The sequence below is a fragment of the Phalacrocorax aristotelis genome, chromosome 3 (genome assembly GCF_949628215.1).
Source record: "Phalacrocorax aristotelis chromosome 3, bGulAri2.1, whole genome shotgun sequence".
Lineage (NCBI taxonomy): Eukaryota > Metazoa > Chordata > Aves > Suliformes > Phalacrocoracidae > Phalacrocorax > Phalacrocorax aristotelis.
The window spans coordinates 57,322,035-57,338,924 of record NC_134278.1 but is presented as its reverse complement, the minus strand read 5'-3'; the positions used below and the strand labels follow the sequence as shown (position 1 = coordinate 57,338,924).

Genomic DNA, 16,890 nt, shown 5'->3' with positions numbered 1-16,890 from the left:
AAAACTTGCTAGCCAAGTGTTTTTAGTTTTGAATCCTTTTTCAGAAAAAAAATGTTATATCACTTTTGCAGCACTACTTGGCAACCACTTAATTAACGCATGATTGAAGATCTACTACAAGGGGTAATCATTCAAATGCAGTAAGTAACTATTTTTGTATGAGCTGTTCCTGCATTTCTTCTATGCTTTGATGAACAGTGGAATTGTTGACATTTAAAGTGTCCTTATTGCCATCAGATTTAGTATAAGTAGAAATAAATAAAACCATTTTACCCTTGGACTTGTTATTTCATGTTCTCCGCAGATTCAGACAGACAGTGGACAACATTTTTGAGGTTTTCTTTGTAAACATAATGGCTATACACTGACTTGTTGAAAACCAGCACCCTCGCTCCCCAAAGTAAAACAAAATGCAGTTAGTTGAAACTCTGGAGAACATTTAAAATCTCTGAGAGTTAAATTTGCACATGAGCAAAAAGTATACTGACAAAAGATTGTTTATTTCTGTTAGTAGTTTTTTCTATGCCTGGATGTTTTTACATTTTAAAGATAACCGTGAAGCCATACTGCAGAAGGATCTGGAGTACTGAAGTCCATCGTGTAACATTGAAATAGGTAGGTAATATGGTGTGTGGCTAAATTAAGGCTGACAGGTCGATTTTGCAATTAAGCTGAGTGGGGACAAAATAGAACAAGATGGTAGGATGCTACCCAAAAGAAGGGTTACTGGTTTTCAATAGTTAACCCTGAGAAAATTAGAATTTGCCAAGCAAAAAGCCTACCCAGCTATGTCTATGGAGAATATTATTCCTCTGACAGTATGAGATTTCAGATTTCATATGAACCTGGGAAAATTTGGTAGATGCAGGTGTGGTCTCTTGACCATTTAATAGAAGGTCAGTGAAGGTAAGAACAAATCTAGATTATGTATGTGTCGTTCTGATCAGAGTCCTGTTCAGCCTCAGGTGGAGTGCAGCCAAGTGAAGTGCCATAGCTACTACTCAGATGAAATCCAATGGGCAAAACATTGAGGCTGTGAGCACAGGTGGCTTGGACAGCGTTTTGCCACCTGTATTATCAATTCAAGGCAGAAACTGTTGACGGCAGACGTAGTGTTTGGCAAGGTGATGCAGAAAAATGTATTTAGAAGGAAACATGAAGGTCACTTGGGGAAAGAAAAATCTGAGAAGGTCCAGAGATATTTCCTGCTGACTTCAGTGAACAGTAACATTGAGAAAGCTGTTAAGCCTTGTCAGAGATACTGAAAACACAGGCCAAGTTGAGTCAAACTGCTCATATTAACCCCTAAAAAACCCTGTCCTCTTGGGGCAAGCGTGCATACCTTGGTTGTGGTAGCTAGAAAAATGTGCATAGTAGTTCTAAACTATTTTGTCCCATTCCTCTAAGCTAATCTTGCCATGTTGGCTTGTACATATCAAACAATTTTTGCAAATTGTAGTATGCTTTAGATGGCATACACTGAAAGTGGAATATAGATTCACAGGCATGTTTGCAGTCAAGTGTGAATAAAGCAGGTAATCTGGGGGAAAAAAAGTCAGAATAAAACATCAATTTAACATCCATGACATCACTATCTGGCCACTACCTTGTATTATAAAATCTCAAAATAGCGACACTGGGATGTGGTCTATCACCTATTATTGACAGCCAGTTTGACTGAAAAAAATCAAGCACTGATGCTGTGAAACGTTGAACAACTTAGAAAGCCCAGAGCAGGGCTAGTAGCACTGCCTTAACACAGCTGTATTATTTCCGAAGCAGATAATTTAGTTTGCATGGATATCTCTGCATGACATGGTCTTTGGCCTGAAAAGTAACCTTTACTCAGAAATTACAGTAACTCTGGTTTGAACAAGAGGAGCAAAAAAGGGAAAAAGTTCATATAATAAAGGCTTTTTTTTTTTCCAAACAAGACATTTTTCCTTCAGCTTGTCATTCTGCATGCTGAAAGATTTCTTTTAGAGAGAGAGGGAGAAGTACAGAAAAGACACGAAGCACGTGAACACAGCAGGTCCCTCCAGCATTTTGTACAGCGCTCAAAGTACAAAGAAAACACAAAGTGATGAAGAAACAGGGTCTGACTGTCCAGCTTTTAATTCCTGAATTTAAAACAATAACCTGGGGCAAAAGATTAGCAAAGAAGGTCGGTCGGAGAGTTGCAGGGAGCAGAAGGGCTGGTGAATTTAGAGACATCTCACTTTCCCAAAACCAGCTGAACAAATTACTGCGTGCTGAGCAGTAGATTATAGGGACTCGAGCTGGGTCTCTGAGTGCAGCTGAAGTGGTGCTTGCTTTTCTGAGCCAACAAAATGCTCATTAGCTTGTTCACATTTGTGAGAGGGGAGCTGAGCTGGCGTGATTGCTGCTGGAGGGGAAGGGAGAGTGGAGCGGATGAGGGGGAGGGAAACCAGGGTCTTCTATGACAGGATGTCAGGGTGTTGGTGGGAAGGGCCGAAGGTGCTGAGTCAGAATTATTGGCTAAGTCTCCGGATCCATAAAGGTGACACATATTCCAGCCAAGCTGGAATCTGGCTAACATGTCCTTTCTTGCAGATAATATTCAAGTAAAAACTGAACTGGAAAATTTTTATTATACTTTGCGCTTTTTTTTTTTTAGACATGGCAAGTGCTGACAAATTTGAGAAGCAATTTTTCTACACTGAAGAGAAATCCATTTGGCTGAATATGGTGGGGAGAGTATGCCTATTCTTAGAAATTATTACACTAATAATCATTGCTAAGTACTTTAAAACAATGTATTATATGCTAAATGCAGGCAGTGAGCTCAGTGGTGCCCAGAAAGGCAGGAATCACAGATTGTATCCTGGAGTTTACAGTCTAAAACATCATTGCAAGACACAAAGCAATAGGAAAGATGAAAGGTTTTCAGGCTTCACCCTACAATATCAAATTACTCCAACTCAGGGCAGTGCTGCAAGTCACTGAAATCAGAGTCTTTCTGCTCCATCTGTTTTCCTGGGATGGGACCCAGGGGATGGCCGAAAGGATGGAGACTTCTGGGGCTGCTGCTCACCTGGGTGGCTATCTGCCTCCTTGCTCGGCTCCTCGCCTCTCACAGCTCCGGCTCTGCGGCAGTGCTGCAGAGAATCAGGCCAGCTCTGCCTGGTGCTGGTGAGGGTTCGGGAATTTTGCTGTCTAGGGGAAGAATGTTGTTATGTCTAACATTTAATGCAGTGCTGGCACTGAGAGGCTGCAGGCAGATTTGTTTATTTGACAGGCTCTGCTCACTTGACTTTCTAAGGGTAAAAATATACATTCCTATCTGGAAAGGCTTCCATAGGAATGGTTCTACTGGTTGCATCGTTCAGTGATCACTCAGAGCCAACAGGGCTGATAAGGTGTGCCTGGCTGCGGTCTCTGCTCCAGCTTAACACCGGCACGGCATGGGTCTAACGCAAATGCTAGTTTTGGTCTGTTCCTGCAAGAGCCTCCCAAGGGCATGTTTTTCTGCACTGTGGGTGGTTTCTGTCTTTCAGAATTATATTGATAAGGTTTGAGCCTTGATGGAATAAAAAATGCCAGCAGCCTCCATGGTTAGCTTTCATGTTACATGTTATTTTTATGCTACAGGAAAAAAAAGTTATTGTTTCTTCTAGTTGTGGAGTGATACGGGTTAAATTATATCTTAAAGTGAAGAAACGCTTGCAGATATTGTTGATGACTCAGATGCTTTATAAGACAGGCCATTGTTTTAAGAGCAGCATGTGTTTGTTCAGTGGACACCCTCAGTGCCATCAAACATAACTAACACTGACCGAAAGAGGTATTTTGTCTTGAATTTGAGAAAGCATAAATATTTGAATCAAAGCAAAACCATAGCTGCAATTTCAAAAGGCCAGTGGAAAAACAGCAAGAACCATCATATCTGGAATTGAAACTTTATAAAACATCTTTAATACAATAAATATCCATCCTATTTTTTTAAATGAACTACATGTGCTATATCTGCTAAGGCGGGCAAGGAGAGATGCTGATCTTTGAGGTAACTGTTACCAAAACTTCTTGAGAAATAAAGGAAAGTTCATCCCAGGAAGGACGACTCCTCCAAATCTCATTGTACAGGTATTACAAATTACTTATGGCATCAGCAAAGAAGGCAGAGCTGGAGTTTGGGACTGGGAGCAGGTACCAGGACAAGGATGCCAGAAAGCCGGATGTAGAGAGTCAAAAACTAAGGACCAATGCTAAGCAGGGAGAAGCAAGGTCCAAGGAAAGAAATCAAAGGAGTGAGCTCCAGAAACTCCTGAAAAGTTTTTTTGCAGGACACCCTCCTGCTCTTCAACTGGTGCTTTTGGAAGTGAGGAAGGAAGGCCTTACTGTCCCACTTGTCCCCATGATGCTCAGGGATTCTTTGCAATATCCAGATTTTGTCTTTATGTTGAAAGTTATGGACTGTAAAAAATAATTTGATCCAGGTCTATATTTAGAAGAAGTTTATTGAACTAGCTGTCGAACCTGGTCTGTACACTGAGCTTGCTGCAGCACTCAAGCCCACTTCCCATGTAATAAAACTGTATGCAACTCCATGTAGTTTTAGAGATGTGAAAATACTTTGCAGATAAACGTGTACACAGAGATAAACACATACAGACAAAATCCTGTGGAAAACGTAACATGTTCTAGATAGTACGTGTAAGTACCTTCTGTTTTATTTATGCCTCTGCTTAAATGAAAATAATGGTATTGAAGAATTCTAAGCATTGGTCTCAGTTTCATCTCCTCAAGTTTCCTGAAACATTTAAAATTACAATTGGAGTCTCATGCTTCCTATGTTAAATTTAATTTGGAACACAAGCTAATGGAAATATAGTTAATTTATGTGAAAGATTGTGAGGATTTTGTGATATCTAAACAATACAAAGGATTGAAGTCTTAGGTATTTAGTCTCTGAGGCAGCATGTAAGCTATTTGCTCCTATTATGTGATTGCCACCCTTCTCATTAATAGAAAATTATTGTATTAGTTTGTTTAAGAATTTCAATCATCTGTTAAACCTTTCAAAATGAAACCTGCTACTAGTGACTTGTCACAGGAAGTCAACAGAGTAAACGAAACTTTGTAGTTTTTCACATCTGATACTACAGAGGATCAGTCATCTAATGTGATTCACGCAGAACATACCATGGATGATGAAGTCCGAGATTCAAAAAAAAAAAAAAAAGAAAGAAAAATCAGTATGCCTTTGGGAAGATGTACAGCTCCCATCTATCATTTGCCTTTTCTCCCTTCCTTTCAAGAATAAAAGCACCAACTTTGCTGCTTGTCATCTTTAAGTGATCTGACTCTAAGCTGCTACTAATGTCTAGTTTTTCACAGGATGCAAGCTCTCAGCTTTTTCTCTTACTTTTATTGATTAGCTATCATGTTTATTGCAAAGCTGTACCTGTCTCATGCTTTTGTGGCATTGCTTGTTAGGTGAGTTTTGCTGTAGGATATCAACTGGGCAGGAGCACACAGCTCAAAAGACAGATGAAGCACTAACTACGTTCATCAGATCCTCTGGGGTATGGGGACTCTGAAAAAGTAAATGGTTCCATTTTTTTTACAGGGGAATATTGGCTTAAGAGTTTTAGTATTTTATTTAGATTTAAACCAGAGATCCCCTTTTTGTAAGTGGTCCAAGGCATATTCAATTCAAAAGCAAAAATCTTTTGACATCAAGGGGTCCTGAGTTAACTTTTATAGTGCCTATACTGAGAATTTGCTCTTTTTTTCCTAAAGATATGAAAAGGTACACCAGGGTAAAAGAGATAATATTCTAATAAAATGTGATGTCAAAAGCACCTATTTTTCATATAGTTAAGTCCCACTGAATTTGATCCTCATTTAAATCCAGAGCAAAATTAAACCCATTTTTGGATGATGTACAGAAGAATACCATGCTGAAACTGTTGAGAAATTTAGGTGGGACAATTGAATTATATCAGGTTGGAATTTGGACATTTGTTTAGACTAGCTTTTTTGCTTATCAAGGGTACCATTCACTTCCTAGTTCCTTTACTTCATGATTAACTCCTCAGGTTGGGCTTTTGACCTAGAAATCATGATTCCATTGCCTTTAATGATCTGCAGCTCAGCACTTGAAGTCATGGTACATAATTCATAATACTGATAAGCAGACAGTAAAAGCATTTTTAAAATGCTATTGGTTATCTTGTAGCAAATTTCCATTTAGAGAGAGTCATGCAGTGCTGTTATCCATCCTCATTACATTTGTGAACCAGGTAGAACTCACGCACAGTCGAATGCATGCTCCTGCATGAGTTTAGCAATAATAAGGCAGCACTTGTGAAAGATATCTAAAACTCCAAAAGATAAGGTTCCAGATGAAGGTGAACTTGTTCCCTAAAAATCATGTATTCCTGATATATTTTAGGCTGACATACTGACATACTGAGTTTGTTCAGACTCCAACGTCCAAATCAGCAGCAGGAATGGAGACTGAGCCAGGCTAGGAGGTGATGCTGGGAGGGTTGGTCTGCCTGCCTGCAAAATCAGCATTGACATTGGTGCCTTGAGGTAATAAGGAAGGACTGGAATTTGTACAGAGGTACGATAATTCATTTCTTTTCCTTAGCGTTTATTATAGAAAGGTGCAAATTCAAGCTGGAGACCTGGCACACTCCATGTTAACAGTATAACAACTTCCACTATTCTTTTACAACAATAAACACTTCTGATAGTAAAAAGCCATATTTTACCAAGAGATTCCACACAGTATGACCCCGTACATTGCAATATTTCCTGAGAGAAGCATCACATACAGCATCCTGGCTACTGCGGCAACAATTGCTCATCTCCATAAAAAGCATGCAGGTCAGGTGAGTGAAAGCCAGATCTCTTCTATTTGTTTAGAAGAACTTTAACAGCTGGTTCATTTGGATTTAAGGAATAAAACCAGAAGCCATGGTTCCTTTCTTGTGTCATTAACAAACTGATTTTCCACACTATAATAAAAATGGGTTATGCCATTCACAGACAGCGAAGTTGATTTCCTTCTACTGGATATGTCCTGGCTTTGGACTTACCTCCCCAGTTGTACAACAGAAGACATTATCCAGTGCCTCCAGCAGACAATGCAGTAAGTGTGGATAGAAAGGAGGGAAGAGGAGAAAAAGAGAAAGAAGGGGTGAACAAACACTATTTTACTAAATGCGTCTCAGAAGGTTCTGTGATGGAGATGTGGGTTAAATGGTAACCGGTCTTCCTTTTAACCCATGGTTAGGGGTGAAAGTGGATTTTTTTTAAGTTGTGATGTGTTTCTGTCTGACATTATATTAATATTTATTGATTTTAATTTCCTTCTCCTTTCCAGAGCTAGCAGAGCTTTCCCTTGCTTGCTTGCCTCATACAGCTGTCTCTTTATGGATGGCCTGCTTCTCCCCCTTGGTTCACAATGTGCTCTTAGAAATGATTGGATAAATGCAGATTTGCACATCTTTTCTTGTCCTCCAGAAGGAAGCAATTATGTCCAAAGGCTTGGCAGCAGAAGTCCAAGGATAAATCATCTTGTTTACCACAGCTCCCTAGCAGTAGTTGCCTACTAATAGCCAACTAGACACAACCATTAATAGGCAAAACCCATGTATTACTAAGCATTCAGGAAAACCTTTTCATCAGAAATGATGCAGACTGCATTTTACTGTAAAACTGTCTTTGTTTTTCATGAAACAGGGACAACACTGCAAACAACTGGTGTTCCACTTTCTAATAAAAAATTGTCTTTGGGGTCAAAATCAGAGTTAAGTAGCTCTTCTTATTAACCAGCTTCTTACAGTGTGACAGAGTTGCCACAAATGACATCAATCTCAGTATATCCAGGAAATTTATGTCAAGAAAAAAGAACTCCATTCTAAAATAGATATCACAACTTCGTCATTGAAATGTCAAAATATTTGAACTAAGAAAATGTAAATATTAACAGATTAAACTGACCTGCCAAATCACAGTTTGCAAGTGTCCCAAGTAGGAAGATGGTGAGTTTCACCAAACAGCAGGTACTGGAACTAAGGACATCTCTGTTTTTTTTTTTTTGTTTTTTTTTGTTTTTTTTTTTTTTTAAATTATGTGTTTGTTTTAAAATCACAGTTATGTGCTGTATATAATCAATTTCTCATCATAGTTCATTTCACTAGAGTACTAGGAAAACTTCTGTCAGCTTTAAGATTATTCTTCAGAGTTTATACATGTGGAAGTTTATTATTAAACAATATTCTTCATGAATTATTTTCACTTAGCTTCCTATGTAGATGCTGCTATATGAAATAAGTGTGTCTAATTTTGAATGTAGTAGCTGTTACACCCACTTTACATGTCCTAACCTAGTCCAGATTAACTTTCTGGGTAGACAGAATTGTACTTTCTAACTTAAAACACTTAAAAGAAAATTTCATTTCAAACTCACAAGGTTTAAAGGGGGTAGTAATATATTGTATTGGACCAAGAGATGGAGTTAGAAGAAACAGAAAAAGTTTTGTGCACACATAGCCTTCTTCAGATCTCAGATGCCTGAAAACTTGCCTATATTTGCTTTCCCTACAAACTTTATATTGCTTTTTGCCTTAAATTGACAGGTACAAGACCACTGCTGCATATAAAAAGAGTTCCTTCTTCCCTTAATAATGAAAAAAGAAACCCATGTTAGAAGACAGTGCTGCTCATTAAATGGCATTTGTCCTTTTTTCCTCGTAAATTATATTTCATTTCCTATGCAACAAGCTTATACCACTTTATAGGCTAAGAAAACTGTTTGTGCTTAAAATATACTTGCTTTTATGGTTCAAAGACTCTGATGTTCAGGCTTTGAAACTTCCTGAATGGGTGACTTGACCATGGTCAGTTATTTTTTCCTTTTACTGTACCTTGCAAGAGCCATGACAAAAGAATGACTCTCAGAGCAGGGGATATAAACCAGATTTAAATACTTAGCATTTTACTTCAGGCGTCTGGCTCATCCAGTCATATTTAAATATAATCAAGAAATTCTTTAAATGCTTTAAAGTTTATATTTCAGGGGAAAGGCAACATAGGAATTCCTGTGAAAACAAAAACAAAACAACATTGCCAGTATCTGGACATTTTATCTCCTCCCTGCTTCTTCTTGCTTTTTCTGCTGCAGAAGGAAATCCATTTGCAGTTATCTTAAAAAGGTTCCTATCCCTTCAACATGGCTTTGGCCCACTAACCAGAATACTGCTGTGGGCTTTATCCGTATTTTTGTGGGCATTTAAAAGTATTGATCTAGGCAGAAAAGCCAGAACCAAATTTTGCCTATCACAACATTCACAATTCAGCTTTGCTAAAAACTTTTCACTGAATAGACAGAATTAATGCTTCTAGGAAATAAGTCCTTTCAGTGCTTATTTAGACACTTTTCTATTATTTTGTTCTACAGCTTTTTCTTTTTTTTTAATTACTACCTAGCCGATATTGGTATTGACAATAGGTAATTCTTGTAAAAATCTTCAAGTTGGAAGAATAAGAGAAGAGGTGTTGAGGACTAATAGCACTCAGGCCTCCTGTTAATTCTCACCAGTATAATAACACATGTTCTTGCACAGATGGGAGCTTGTAGCACGGCTGTTGTCACGGCCCCGTGGCTATGCAGCATCTGCCTGCCCTTGGGTGGGCTTCCCCCAGAATGTGGGGGTTTGTGGCAGGGTGGAGAGTGATATAATGTCTGCCTGACTCCAGCTCCAGGTGCCAATGCTCAAGCATTGTTCCAAAGTTAATAATGCTTTATAAAGTAATCTGGATAAATAGTTAGGTCCCATCCAAGCGGGAGGTCACCTGATGAACATCAAGTTGCTTCTGAGCACCCGCTGTGTGACCCCAGTCAATGCAGAAAGTAACGATTTTCTTGTCTCATTTGGCGGACAAGTGACCACACACCACTCTGCCTGGAACCTGCTCCTTTGGAAGCAACAATGAGTATTAAATAAGCTTGGGAGTAAAGAAATGGAAGGGAAGATAGTATGCAGACCATAGAGGCTTATGCTCCATCACTGTATCTTGGATCTGGATCAGTTGCCTACACTTGGTTTCTGACTGAAAGAAAACATTAGAACTAGAAGGCATATCTCTTCTGCAGAGATCAAGGCTTTCTTGCAAAACAATAATTTGTTTCACTTTTGTATTTGTGATTTAAAATGCCCTAGAAATAACATTCTTAAAACTTTGTCCTGTCCCAGTAGAAGAAACACAGAACAGGACCCTTTCGGGAATGCTGATCTGCCAAGAGTATAAATGAATTTACGTGGCATTATTTAATAGCTACTGCCTAGAAGATTGTTAGAAGCCATAGATCATGGTTGCAACATCCAAACCTCTGGAACGGAAACAAAATTTCCATTTTGTTTTCCTCTTGTCTCCAACTGCTTTATTCCATCAGTGCTGTTTCTTGACAGTGCTGTGAAAGCAATGTAGATGTTTTGCCTGTGAAGCTCAGAAGCACCATATTATGTTCAAACTTCAACCAGGACACGGCTTTTAGAGATAAGAAATATCCAGCCTTTCTCCCCCCTCCCTGCCCCACTTCCTGTAGCAAAAGTTGATTGACAACTAACCAATGGAAGATAGCCCTAATAACTCTGTACTTTAACATTTGAACTGGAAAGGACTTATTCCACCCACCAAAGCCTGCCAAAGACAGAGTAAGTCTTTAGCACATCCAGTGTGATAATTAATTCTGTTTTAAATTGCCAAATGAAAAGGCTTCTTGTACATGTCTTAGGAGACTATTCCCCAGTTCAGCAAGATGGTTTTCCTCCACTTTTAATTCTGTGTTTTCCAACTGGTGAGCAGATTTAAGCCACTTAGAACTTAAATGTTTGATCCAAGCCACACGTCTAGCCTCTGTCTATAGCCAGTGGATTACCATCCTAAAACAAGTATTGAAGACAGATGACATGAATTGCCTTCTACAAATGCTTTTTGATCTGCCTCGGTTATGGTGGGAGCTCGGGGGAGTGGACTGGACTGGAAACCAGACTCGTACAGACCTGAGAGGAGAGTCCCACCACAGTAGAGAGGTCGCTCCTCCCACAGCTCCCAGTCACGTGTGGCTCTGTCGTGCTGAAGGTTTCTCTCTTGGAGGAATATGCTGGCTTCACTGGGATTTAAGTGTTATAGTTACCATTATTTTATTCTGTGTATTAGTTTCCCTAGTTTTCTACTGACCTTACATGACATTGTGATCATGTTTGCTAACAGATGTTTATAGACTGGAAATGAGCAGAAATGACCATTGTGATCTAATCTGATTTCCTCCATAACACAGGCCATAGGACTTTCTGAATTAATTTCTGTTTCAGTGAAACTGTTTGCAAGTGACAGACACCCAGCTGCTGCCTTTGCAAAAGTATTTCAGTTTATTATTCTTCTTTAAATGTATGTATAGCTTCACATTCTACCTACATTATACCACTAGTAGCAGATATGTATGTTTTTTCTCTTTTCTTCCAAATTCTTTGTTTTCTTGTAAAAAAAAAAAAAAAAAGAGCCACTATACTTATCATGTTTGAATTACAGGAATTTTGGGTGTGTAAGTCTTTACAACCTATACCTACACTGCTTGCTTTTTTTAAAATTTTAAGGAGATTATTTCTGCCTTTCCACTCATTTTACTGGACTAACTCCTCTGAGCTGTAATGGTGCCAGGAAGTTGCAAATCTCTGAAGAAACTTAAACTCATGTAGTTGCCATATCAGAGCAGACTGTTGTTGGATCAGATTCCAGGCTCACCTGGTACCCCTGTCTGTGCATGGTATAAACACTAGCTGTTCAGATAAATTATTATTACTTTCTTTTCCATGAAGATTTTGGATGTCTAATTTTAATTCACTTTTTAACTCCTTTTAGTTCTTGATTTTATACCTCGTGCCGTGTAGGAAAATACAGATCATATTTAGGCTTATGGTGTAGGTCACTAGAAGGCAGAAATCAGGAATAAAATCCCCTTCCAGCTGCAGTTAGACAAGGTTTTGGCATTGATTTAATTCCTAGGATCTTTCTGAGCAAGAGCTTTTCATAAGTTCTTCCATTAGAAGTTCTTGCTATTAACAAAAATATCAGAAGTCTGTGATGAAATTAGAACTAAACCTCTGGGTGTCTGTGAAGAGCTTGCTGGAACATGGGGACAGGTTGCCCACAGAAACTGTGGAATCTCCTCCAGCTTTGGAGATATTCAAAACTGGACCAGAGATAGCACTGAGCAACCTTCTGTAGCTTTGGAGTTGGCCCTAGTTTGAGCAGGAGGCTGGACCAGATGACCTGCCAACTTCACTTCCAATGTCCTGTGAAGCTACAATTCTAGTTTTCCATTTTCATCAGTAATTTCCAGAACCCAATCTGCTTTCTGCTTTTGTTGTCTTTAGATACTGCAGTCACACAGCACTGATAACCTGGAGAAGAACTGCAGCATATGAAGGGTTTGCAGTGTCCCATCGATCAGATGTGGGAGATTTGACACAGTGTTGTCCTGGAAGCTGTTCCATCTGGGTAAAAGCTCCAGTAAGCCCAGCATTTAGGTTTGTTATTGGCATGTGATGGTAGGAAAACTTAAATTCAGGAATGAGGGCAAGGCTATCATTTGCTGCCTTATGATATTCCCAGATTGAAAAGAGAGAGTCTTGTGAATGTTTATGGTGTGTTCCCATGATTAATAGGGATGTCAAAAATAGTGAGAGGCCTCACTGACATTTTTAAGAGCAGAAAGACTTTACTATTCTCCAATGATGAGAAAGTACAAAGAAATTCAAAATCAGTTAATAATAAATATAAAAGACATTTAAGTTAAATTTCCCAAATTTAGAAGTAAAATAGAGCAGAGCTGTGGTTTATTAAATGAAAGGAGAGGATTTATGGGTCAGACATTTCCACGAGTAGGTCTGAAACGCTCAGGACCAATGCACAGTACACCAGAAGGGTGCTTCAGCCATGTCCTCACAGCTCCGGGAGAAAAGGGATCTCAGGACCACTCCAAAAATACCCTGCAGGCAGTAGTGAACATTGAAAAGTGACTGTTAAGCAAAGGAAATCACTGTGGTGTGTTTCCACAGAGTTCTGAGTTTTCTACACTTTACACTTCCCTTTTGCAACGTTGCAAAAACCTTTCTTGTTTGTTTTCCTCTTGGATCTTCCCAGTGCTTTGCTGGGCCTGTTCACCTGCTCTGGTGGCCTCCATGTATTTTCATGAAGCCTTCTGCTAAAGTAAGTGGAATATTCATTAGCTGACAATGGAAATAAAACCCTGACTGGTTCTCCTAGCTCAAAGAAGAAATGTATGGAAGAAAATAAACTATGCCATCAAAAGTGTCAGATGGTGGACTCTGCGCTGCTTTTCAGGCTGCCGTAAGGGTATTCAGGACCCTGCGTACTGGAAATAAAATTTCAGAACATTGACTTGCTCAGGAGTTGTTTTGTGAGAGTGGACCAATATTTGTTTAGTACCCAGGACTGGAATTTGAGTCAAGATTGCCATCTCTCAGCCCATCTTGGAACGTCTTGGAAAGTCAGAAGAAAACCATCTCTACTGTCATCACAGGGAGATAAACTTGGAGGTGTACTCCTTGCTGTTAGCTGTTTCAAGAAAGAAATTGTTTTTTAGATTCCCCTTTAAACCTTCTCTGATCCTAGGAGAGAGCCAGAAATCATTTCCCAGTAGAAATAACAGCAGAGCAAAGGTATCCTTGAGAAATGATTGTTTGTTCAGCTTTAAAGTAAATTTTTGTTTTTTGTTTCCTCCCAGCCATTCCTCATGGCTGAGCAGTTTTTTTACCCCCAGGAATATAACTGATGATGGCTTGCAGCAAATATTTTTCATCTGCAAAGGTACTAAAGGTCTCTGCAAGATGAAGGGCAGAGCTACTAATCGAATTTATGTGGGAAGACTATTGTACCTTCTGATGAGCCTTGATGAAATCAAGTAGGGATTTTCACATATTTTTGCACTTCAGTAGATTGAGTCTCAGTATCAGCTATGGAGTAGGGAGGATGTATCATAGGGGTATCTACAGCTTTGCAACCCGCATATAAACGTGAATAAGAAGTTTATATATATAATGTAGTATAGCAAAGCAGCCTCCTCTGCATGGAAACTAATGACCATTGAGATCAAGCCAGAAAAGTAAAAATGGAAATACTCCTTACCCAAGAAAAACATAAACATTGATATTTGCAGTCTGTTACTACATTATCAGTACAATTTACCTCAATGACTCTTTTATAGCTATTTGTAGTCAACAGAGGCTTGCTTTTCAGGTTATTAGAAGATCCTACGTGGGATGAGCTACGTGGGATGTAGCTTGCTCTGGGAAAAGTCCCTATTGACTTTACTGGCCTGAGAATCAATTCTTAAGAATATTGTTTATGACTCTACATCAGCTGCTCCCTAAAAATCTACCTATATTGTCTTTAAGCGTGAGCCCAAGTATGTGATTGGGCCCCGTTGCTTTCAGGCACTGATACTGGACAAACCTTGTGCACTGGAACAGACTCTTAATAGAGGATGCTGCACACCCAAATCTGCAGGTGGCCGTGCTTGTCTCCCCAAGAGTTCTGTCAAACATCCCATGATGTTGTGAGTCAACATCTGGCAGTTAGCTTGGCCAGGCTTCTTCCTAGCAGGGTCTGACATGTCATGAAGGGTGGGCAGATGGAGGACAGATGCTCTCTTGCTCGCAAACTGGATGCAGAAAGCATGGTTTATCTTGTTTTTGGAACTCTGCTGTTTAAGACAGTGTCAACATAGCCCTTGATTATTTTCTGGCTTCTCTTTATTCATTTTCTGCCTCACCATCAATTTTCATACACATTTCTCTCTGCTGTCCCCATTCCTGACTCCTCAGGTAGTTACTTTTACAAATTAATGTTACAGTTTTCATCACACATCATTGGGCTAAAGTTCTGCAGTCAGTTGCAACTGCATTGAGTTGTAATCAATGGTGCTGAAAGTATTATGGCCTTAAAAAGCAAATCTGACTCCAGATATTTCAGACCTTTCAACTGTGGTGGGACAGAGCTGTTAACATGTGCGATGCAATAGAGTGCAAATGCAGGGGGTCAAGGTCATAATGATAATGTACCAGTGAAACTTAGCATGTCATGACAGCTAATCATAGAACAGAATCAGGTCCGTGGAGCTTCTTTGTAGCCTTTATATTATACATAAATATATCCTATTCTATATACATATATATCCCATGTTTATCCTACATTTTTTTTATATACGGAGTATGCATTATATATATGTGTATATATATAAAAATAAATCAACTTCAGTATCTCTGTAGTTATGAATTAGATTGCTTATTTTGGTTTCTTCCACTTAATCTGGGAGTGTGTCCTTTAATAATATGGCTTCACTCTTAATGAGTGGAGTCATCCTAAGATCATGCCAGAAAAAACATTGTACTACAGTGCTCTATCATGTGTTACATTCATTATCTGACTGGAAGGCTGCACTCCTCCACACAATTACACTGAGGTCGAGCATAAAAATGTGTAAATGTGTGTACTTATAATAGGAATGTGCTTTGAGGGTTAGATCTCTTTAAACAAAGACAGGAATTATCTCATTTATTTTGCCAAATCTTGATCTCTCCTTAAAACAGATCAACATCTAGCAGAGCATATCCATGGCAGCTATCATAATAAACTTTATCTTAAAACAGTGAGGCAGTCTTCAGGGTCTGTTCTGAATCTGAATAAAAGAATAAGCAACAGGAGACAACAATGGGCAACAATGGTTAACTATAAGACAAACAAAACTATACAGTAAAGGAAGTCATAATATTACAAATCGACTGCAAATGTTCAGTGCATTTTTTAAATATAGAAAATAAATTAGAAAAGCACATTTTGGCTTGTTTTTCTATCCTGAACATTTGTAGTTGATTTCTATGTGTTGAGGTTGTTTTTTTTTTTCAGTTGAATACGATCTGTGTTCTCCTAGGGATGTCCAATGCCTTGGCAAAGGCACAAAGGTCTGTGGGGCACAAAGGCTGGAGAACTGAGACTGGGGTTTGGTGTATGCACATGTACATTGAAAAATGCAGTTACTGGAAACCATCTGTGCAATGGGATGCCTGTCGTGTTGTATAGATGAAGAAAAGACATTTCTCTAAGCCCAGCACCAGGCAAATAAGCGGTTGAGGTCCAAGTGCAAAGAAGTCAGCAATAATGAAGTCAGAGAGAAGTTACTGAATCCAAAGGGATATTTCTCTCTCTATCTGAACTTAGTAGCTGTGCACAAGCTGAAGGAAAGCTTTCTTTCCTGTTTGCAACTGCCCTGGGTATTCAATTACCAGTCTGCAGGTCTGCAAAGCAGTTGCAACCAAGTCTCTCAACCATCTCATAGAAAGGCAACTATGTTCATAGCTGAAACTGAATAAGACCTGTTTGGTTAAATTCTGTCCTGATTGACATCTAGGGTGTTGCTAAGGTTCCTTATAATGCACATTCAGTGAAAAGATTCAATTGGATCTTCCATAGGCTACATCTATACTAGTAAGTTGCACAGTACCAGGGAGGATTTCTGTTTACTGAAACTAGCTCTGCTTTTAGGGTAGGAGGGTTTGTATGGATGGGGGCTCTCCTGTGCTGGTTGGCCTGGATACTAGAGAAAGGTCCAAAGAACATTTGATTTGCTAGTGCCAACACAGCATTAAATTCCAATGGAAAAATAAATAAATCCATCTTCCTTCACATTGATGACAAACCAGTTCTCATTTTGGGCAGAAACAAAACCACTGTCAGCAAGCTGGTGGTAGAGTTCATTCTGGTATAAAAAACAGGATCTGTTTGCATGTGTCCTATCTTCGCTCACAATTCAGCAACTATTCCCACAGT

At 39.1% G+C, this 16,890-nt stretch overlaps 1 long non-coding RNA gene across 1 annotated transcript; it reads left to right on the top strand.

The window, feature by feature from the left end:
- The first annotated feature begins 3,233 nt into the window (after positions 1-3,233).
- LOC142054690 (uncharacterized) lies at positions 3,234-15,331 on the top strand. Its single transcript, XR_012659646.1, has 3 exons — positions 3,234-3,575; positions 7,021-7,123; positions 12,417-15,331. It is a non-coding gene; the product is annotated as an uncharacterized LOC142054690 (long non-coding RNA).
- Positions 15,332-16,890: the final 1,559 nt, after the last annotated feature.